Below are 9,300 nucleotides of genomic sequence, written 5' to 3'. Positions count from 1 at the left end.
TAATACCAATTTGTTTCTGAGGGATGTGTTTCTGCTGGAGTGTTATGGGCATTTCCAACTGGACTGTCATACACCACTATACCCAGTGGACAGTATCCACATGGAGCTTAGGTGAGGATTGTGGGGCAGGGTGCACATAAAGCTTTGACTATGATCTCCGGCACACCACAAACATTCTTTGAATATCACCTGTTGCCCTTATTAGCTAGCCTCCGAATCCCCAGTGAGAAAATTAGCACTATACTATGGCCACTAAAATGGTTTCTTATAGGCACACTGAAGCAGCAGCACTAGCATGGGGGTAGTTTCTAAACAGTCACCACACAAATGAAATCCGGGGCTGTCTCACAAACCAAGCAGTGCTTTGTGCTGTTCATCGCTGCACTAGGTAGTCCCCACGGCCCCTTTCCTCACTGCGATTCTATAAATCTCTGCACCAAGATCCCCCAGTGCCTTGGAAAGACCTGTATCCGCCAGACCTCACTCCTGCCTGCTTTCCCTCCAGGCTCAGAAACCTAGCAACAGCTGAGAAGGAAAGGGAGCGAGACTTCAGCTTTAAGTTTGTCCTCATGAAATATTTACTATTGCTTCCCCTCTGTGGTATACTTCCTTTAACTAAAAGGAGTTTTCTTCAGCAGTATTCTTTCTTAAATATTCTTATTCTATTATAAAACAGCACAAAGTCCAATCTATATAGTCAAATTACCTGAATACTTGATCGCTTTGGTTTTTCTTTTGTTTTTGTTGTGGTCAGGGTCTAGAGCAAAAATAAATGACACTCAAGCTGAGTCATTTGAAGAGAAATGAATAAAGGGACAAATCACAAAGGTGTGGGCAGGATATAGAGGAGCGAGTAGTGGAATGCGGTTCTCCAGGCTGGCATCCTTGGTGCCATGGCGACCCTAGGCCTGAAGGACCAAGATTGAGGCACTGAGGGTCATTATATGCCAAGGGCCACAAAGCAGCTATTGTCTTTATAGGAGGACGAACCAACCCAGAGTTATCAGGTATAGGAAAGCCACTGAGTAAATATCCCAACCTTAGTCTCCTCCCCTTGTCTGATCTAGTCTTGGTGCCTCCCACTGGGCAAACCCGCCTGGAAAACAGTGCCAGGAGCCCTTGATGTCGTCCACATGGCCAAGCTGCACTGACAGCACACAAGAGCAGGTGGAGGAAGCTGGCGGGTGCACTGGAAGGTGGAAAAGGAAGCTGTCCATACATCATGTACCCCATTACTTTGCATCAAAAGGAAATATGTAAGCAGAAATTCAAATAGAGAAATGTACAAATGAACTTATTTACAAAACAGAAAAAGACTTGCAGACATAAAAAACAAATTTATGGTTGGAGGAGGGAGGGAAGTGGGGGAGGGAGGGATAAATTAGGAGTTTGGGATTGGCAGATACAGACTACTATGTAAAGAATAGATAAACAATAGGGTCCTACTGTTTAGCATAGGGAGCTATATTCAGTGGCTTGTAGTAACCTGTAATGAAAGAAATATATGTGTATGTATATACATTTATAAATATAGAACTGAATCACTATGCTGTGCAACAGAAATTAATACATTTTAAATCTACTATACTTCAATTTTTTTAAAAAGGGAAAAAATTAATAATTATAAATTTTAAAAATTTAAATAAATTAAAAATAAAATCTCCATCTGAACACTGATTCTACTCGCCAGGGATATAATTTCATATTGATCTATTCATACAGACAAAACTAATCTTATTTCAACTTGAGCACTTGCTGAAATCTTCCCATTTAACACCAAATCATTATAAGCATTTTTTAAAAGATGCATGTATTTTTTAAAGAAATTAGTAAGTATGTTAGGATACGTGAAAAACAGAGTAAGGACTTTTGGTGGACCAGAAATTATACAGATCCCTAAAAAAGAGAGCATGTGGGGAAACCACAGCAGTAAACCATGCCCCTGGCAGGAAAATGTGGAGGCTGCAGAGGAAGGTGCCGACTCAGCTCAGGGGACTGACCCCTGTAGAAGACGGACTTCTCATCAGCACCAGTGGGCGCCATGAGATCAAGGAACAAAATCTAAAAGTTCTGAAGGAAAATATTATTTAGCCTCATTATTTAACAATGAGGATGAATTTTTGAAAGAAGAAATATCAATTAATAGCCATTAGTTTAAGACTTTATTAAAACCATCACAACAGGAGAGCCGCTCAAGATGGCTGTTCTGCAGGAAAGCAGGCTGCCTAAAGAATGTATGTGTTCGATTGATGAAAGTCAGTCAGATTCCACTGTTTTGTGGAACTACTATCAGGACAATGCTGAGAAATGTTCACTGTTCTGATTCTTGGAAGGTATGGGGGAACTTAGGCTGTGTAAGTCATGAGACAGGATTCACGGACTGCAAGACTGGAATGAAGGTTTTAATCCCTGTTACCTAGAGTTAGTTTGGATTTTGTAGGAGTGGTGAAAAAAAGAGGTGGGGCCCACACCTTGCTGGAGTCAGTGGAATAAATTCAGCCATTCAACTTCTTTCACAAATTAAGGGCATATTCAAACATACAAGATCTCAAAAAGTTCACTGTCCATTTACTTTGAAAACAATTACTAAAGAATGTATTACAGCAAGAAGGAAAATAAATCTGGATGGAAGCAATGAGAAAGAAACATGGTGAACAAAGTAATTGTTTTTTTTTTTAATATTGCTTAAATGATATCAGTTGTGGATGTGGATGTGGATGTTAATTAAGCCATCTGGAAATAACATTCCATGAGAGGTCAACTGGAGTTAGCTGGGGGAGAAGGGAGGAGAGTATAAAAGGGAGTAAATGTAAGCTAAATTTCTTGTCTTGTTAAGAGAAAGGGTAGAAAATAGATATATTAGGCTTTAGACCTTCTTTAAAGAAAATGTAAGTTTCTGTATATGAGCTGAAAATGTACACAAGCTGAACACAGAAAGAGCAGATGAATAAAGAATTATCAAAGCAGAAGGCAGGGGAAAGGCTGCAAAACACAGTCTAACCAACAGAAGGCAATAAAGCCTTAGACTTTCCGGCAAATAAAAAACATACATAAATTACAATATTAAAAAATACGTAAAATTAAAACCAGAAAAAACTATGGTTAGAATAAATCAAAACCTATCCATATTTGCAAGTGTGAGCGCGTTATGAGACCTATTAAAAGGCAGAGATTGTCACACTGGTGAAAAAGAAAACTCAGCTATCACTATTTGCCAGAGACAAATGGGAAAAAAAAGCAATATAGAATTGTTGAAAATAAAGAGACATTTAAAAAAAAATCTGCCGAACTATTAACATGATGATTTTATTACTACCAGTCAAGACAAAATCCAAGATAAGAACTTTAAGGAGATCAAAAAAGATATTTAATATTGATAAAAGGAGTACTCCATTTAAAACATATAATAGTAGTAAACTTTTATAAATGACTTATGTTCGAAATATATAAAGTGGAAGCCAATAGGAATATTAAAAAGCATTATCAATGTACACCTTTGGAATAATTGTGAGACCCATCACATTCTTGGTAAACAGATTAGTCAAAAAGTAAACAAGGGCAAGAGAAATTTAATTACATAAATAAGAATCTTCATCAAATAGACATATAGAGAACTAAGACAAACAGACATACATAATTAAGAATCCTGATCAAATAGACATATGTTTAAAAAGTATATGTGGAACTTTTAGAGAAATGATCAATAAGACACAAATGAACTTAAATTCTTCTAAAATATTCATCTCATATAAGCCATAACTGTATGTGACAGACATTGCAGTAGAATCCAAAATCAACACGTTCACAGAAACTCTGTATTTCAGGCAAGTTTCGGACAGACTCCCAAATGATTCTTGAGACAAAGAGAAAAATAAAGAGATAACTGCAAAATACTTTGAATTGTATAAACATGTGGGTTAGGACCACGTTTGGAGACCATTTCCACGTTTGAAGATTTGTTGAAAGGATTTATGGGACTCAGCATATGGTTGCACCCATGACTGAGATTTATTACAGTGATGTAGTAAGAATACACAGTCAGTCATGAGGGAAACAGACACTGGCAGAACCTGGAGAAATCTGTGTGGCTTCCTTATGCCCTCTCTCTCCCCCCGCATGAGAAGTCACACAAAGCATACTCTTCTCTCAGCAACAGAAATGCCCCAGTAAGTGTGGGATGTTTCTGCCCAGGGAAACCGATTAGAGAGTCAGCACCCAAGGTTTTTACTGGGGGATTGTCCCATGGGCACTGTCTGCCTAGCACATTACAAATTTCTAGACTCCCAGAAGAAAGGAGGTATTTGGCAGAAAGCACCTGGCTTGTACAAACAGTTTAGGCAAGTGAGATATCATTATCTCATAGGAAAAGGTTTTATATCAGTGAAAGAATGAGTTTACCAGTCACTTTCCCAGATACCAACCAAGGGCCAAGCTTGCAAGTGAATCTTTTCAAAGATTACAGTCTCAGGCCTGCAAAGTGAACTCTTTCTGCACAACACCTAAGGCTCGTCCATCAAAACCTGGGTATGGAAACAGGGCAGCACTCGTGCATAAAGTTATAGACATGAATGAATTTCTCCCAAAGTAAAAAGGGTTAAAATTTGATAAAAAAGATTTTACCAAAAGATGCTGAAAAGAATGACAAAATAAGTTCAATGACAAGCAGAATAAAAGAATTAAGATAAAGCCAGGTACTAATAAAACACATATTATAAGGACAAACACAAGATAATCGACTTGATCAATAACACAAACCCTAATTCCTCAAAAGAGATAATTTTTAAAAGGTAAAACTTTGGAAATCTATGTTTAAGGAAGAAAAATAGACAGTGGGTAAAACTTCATATTGACAGGAAAATAGCTACAGATACCCAGGAATTTGAAATTTTTTTAAGATAATACTATATAAAATTCTATACCAACAAATGTCGAAATATTAGTGGAAGGATAGTTTTGGGATATTAGAAATTATGAAAGTTGAAATTAGTTATAATAAGCAAACAACTAAGAAAGAATTCATAGCTGTACTCTTTAACTACATCCCCTTTCCCACAACAACATCCAAAAGGCTCAGGACATTTAATAGAGACTATCAACTAAAATTCCAGGAATAAGACTTTTCATCTTTTATAAACTATTTCAAAGGTATGAAAAAAGGACAGGTTAACTATCCAACACTATTAGTTTGGGTTTGATTTAACCCTGAAAGAAACTACCCAACTCATTTAATAAGACCAATCAAATTCTCTGTTTAGAATTAATAAACAAATTCAGTAAAGGTGCAGAATACAATATTAACATACAAAAATCATTTGTTTTCTATATACTACTAACTAATTATCTGGAAAAAAAAGAAAGAAAACAATCCCATTTGCAATAGCATCAAAAACAATTAAATACTTAGGAATAAACCTAACCAAGTAAGTAAAAGATCTGTACACTGAAAACTCTATTAAGAAAAACTCTACTGCAGAAGTTTAGAGATCAACACTGTAGAGACAACACAAACTGAGGTCTTATGGATATTGGATGCGATGCATCTTAAAGAAAACTTCACAAGCCCACCACTGAATCATTTACAATATTTAACCCACTATTAATTTTCACAATAACCTTTGTTTTAACAATGTAAGTAATCTATTTAAACAACGTTTCAAAATACTTGAAATAATAAATAGATTAAGTGACTATATAGTTATAGTATAACAAGGTTGTTGTTTTGGGTTAGTTGAGTTGAGTTGAGTTTTAGCTCAGTAGCAAGTCCAAACCTAACTGCATAGGGAAAGGGGAATATTGCCACTATTAGATGAAGGCTCCAAGAGAAGGTAAGTCAAACAGGTTAAAAAGAAAAAATTCACAGGGGAATTTTACCAAACATTTCGAGAAGAGTTAACAACTATCCTTCTGAAACCACTCCAAAAAAATTGCAGAGGAAAGAACACTTCTGAACTCATTCTATGAGGCCACCACCACGCTGATACCAAAACCAGACTAAGACATCACACAAAAAAGGGAAATTACAGGCCAGTATCACTGATGAATACAGATACAAAAATCCTCAACAAAATAGTAGCAAATCGACTCCAACAATACATTAAAAGGACCATACACCATGATCGATCAAGTGGGATCTACCCCAGGGATCGAAGGAGTTTTCAATGTCCACAAATCAATGTAATACACCACATTAATAAACTGAAGAATGAAAACCATACAATCATCTCAACAGACGTAGGAGAAGCTTTTGGTAAAATTCAACATTCATTTATGATAAAAAAAAAAAAACTCTCCATAAAGTGGACATAGAGAGAACATAACTCAACATAATAAAGGAAAAAAGAAAGAAAATCTGCCTTTTCCCTGTACCCGTGAAACTGAAACCCATCTTACAAAAATTAAAAGTTAAGTGAAATACTTTATAATAGAACCTTTTAATTGAATCTGCTCATGAACCAAAATAATTTATACCAAAATCATTCAGGTTTGTACGAAAGAAAAGATAGTTGTTTGGGTAGAAAGTATGAGAAGAAATTAAAAGCTAAGGACAGAGACAAATAAACCCCAAATTGACAGCCCCTCAAACAGGAGGAAATGAACCTCAACAGTCTTCCAGCAGATGTTACCTTTCCTCAATCCCCTAAACTTTGTGTGTATTAATCTCAATTCTTTAAAGTATGTACCTGTGCAATCTCCTTTCTCAAAGTTAGTCTATTTACATGTAAGAAGACTATTTTCTAAAATAAACCAAAGCAAAAAAAAATACATAAAATAAAATAAGCCAAAGCATAGAGATAATTTCTAATCTTTGCTTCATTGAGTCATCATTTGGCATAAAGAAATATTTAGGGAAGTTAAAAAGTTCCCTCTACTGCTACTATCATTATATTTCATATAATGATATTCTTACCTAATACACAATAGTGGCCTCTTTTAAATAGGTAGCAAGTCTATTAGGTAAATACATCATTCTGCATTTGTAGCCCTTTTTAAGATGCTGATTCGATTACGTTAGGCTATGAAAATGTGTTCTATAACTCCACAGAAATACATTTGGGTGCTTAAAAAAAAATTCCACAGTAATGGCTTCCTTGATGCTCATTTTATGCGACTCCAGTCCATAATGAGGGAGGTTGGGTTTCTTTTCTCAGTTCAGTAAAGTAAAGATTATGCTGCATTACTCAGGCATAATAGGTCAGAAAGACTGGTTCATTCACTCACCTATTTATTAATTTACTTGTCCATTCATCACATGTCCACTGTCTTTTAGTTTTATAACAGTATGACAAGTAAATTGGACAGTGATACTGACATAAAAGCACTCACTGTCTTATGGGAGCATGAGATATGCCCAAATAACTAAACTGCAGTGATTGTCGTAAGAGGAATACCTACAGTACAGGTACTAGCTCATAGCAGGTGCTCATACTTGCTGAATGCAGTGGGGGGAGAAACAAATGAATACATGAACGAATAAACGAAGAGGTGGCTTTTAATCTAGGCTGAATGATGGAAGGATCTGGTTTTGGAAAGAGAAAGAAGACAGGTTTCAAGAACCAAGGTCACGCTTAGAAATAGTATTTTGATCACTTTAATTCAGTTCTTTTCCAGCTGACCAATAAGAGCCTCAGCATGGTCCCAAATCTCCCTTTTCACACTGTCCTGTCACAACCTCTTGAGAAACCATCCATGAACATAAAGGCAAATGCAGTACCAAAAACTGAGGAAAATTTGTGGAACTATGGTCCGTCCATCAAACAAATGCTTTCCTTCCTAAAGGAGTCACCTCAAGGTTTATGGACTCAGTTCTACAATGTTGACATTATGCAATATACACTTAGAACTCTGGAAATTGCCTCCAGAATCTGCATCGGCTCTTTGCAAACATTCACAATTTAACCTTTAAGAGCAGCTTTGCTGTTTGGGAGTCTTGCTATTTCCTTTGCTGATATATTCAAACAGGTCAGTTCAGCAACAGTATTACTAAATATCTTAATGAGATACCAAAACTACATTCCCAGAGTATTTGCTCTACATGATGACAAAGTATCTGAAGTGAAAAGGAGACTGGTTTCGACAGTTAAATTACCATGTTATTTAAATAAATCCTCAACTACTCACTATAATGCATATTTTTTCAGCAATGGAATATTACTTTTTACTTTAATAATCTGACCTTTTAAAAATTTATTTTATTATCATAAGAACACTTAACACAAGATCTACCCTCTTAACAAATTTTTAAGTGTACATTATTGTTGTTAGAGGTATGATGTTGTACGGTGGATCTCTGAGCTTACGCATCTCGCTTAACTAAAACTTTATGCCCACTGATTAGTAACTTTCTCCCCCCTCCTCCAGCCCCTGACAATTCATTCCACTCTTCGATTCTATGAATTTGACTCTTTTAGATATCACATATAAGTGAAATCATGCAGTATTTTTCTTTCTTGACTGGCTTACTTCACTTGTAGTAACGTCCTCAAGGTTCATTCATGTTGTCACATATTGCAGAATTTCCTTCCTTTCTAAGACTTAATAGTATCCCATTGTGTGTATATACCACATTTTCCTTATCCATTCACCTATCTATCTTTGGACATTTAAGTTGTTTCCACTTTGTGAACAGTTCTGCAATGAACATAGGAATACTAATCTCTTCGAGATCCTGATTTCAATTCTTTTGGATAAATACCCAGAAGAGGGATTTCTAACATGGTATCATATGGTAATTCTATTTTTAATTTTTTTGAGTAATCTCCATACTTTTTTTCTACAGCGGCTGCACCATTTTGCAAATTTTTCCCACCAGCAGTGTGCAAGGATTTGTAATGGAATCTTTTGTAAAAGCTCAATGGAACAGTTGTTGAACCCAAGTTCCTGTGCATGATGCACATTAAGGCCAAACAAACTGAACACTGGAGTCTGGAGCACAGAAAGGTTTATTGCAAGGGCCAAGCAAGGAGTACAGGAGCTCATGCTCAAAAGACCCAAACTCTCCAATGGTCTTCAGGGAAGAGGTTTAAAGGCAAATTCTGGGTAGAGGGTTGCAGGGTGCATGACTTTTATCTGATTGGTTGGTGGTGAGGTACTAGGGTGGTGTTCTAGCAATCTCAATTATCAGCCTTCTGGTTCCAACCAGTCTGGGGTCAGTGTGTTTGTGCTCAATCTTAAGTTACCATACTCCACCTGAGTGGGGTCCTTAGTTCCTAGGGAAGAACTCAAAGATGTGTATCAGATTGCTGTGTCCATCCCTGGAGGAGGAACTGGGACTCTGCTTTATCACTTCAGTATTGTTTTTTT

The sequence above is a fragment of the Vicugna pacos genome, chromosome 7 (genome assembly GCF_048564905.1).
Source record: "Vicugna pacos chromosome 7, VicPac4, whole genome shotgun sequence".
Classification (NCBI taxonomy): Eukaryota; Metazoa; Chordata; class Mammalia; order Artiodactyla; family Camelidae; genus Vicugna; species Vicugna pacos.
The sequence above is the reverse complement of the archived record's forward strand: the minus strand, read 5'-3'. Positions refer to the sequence as shown.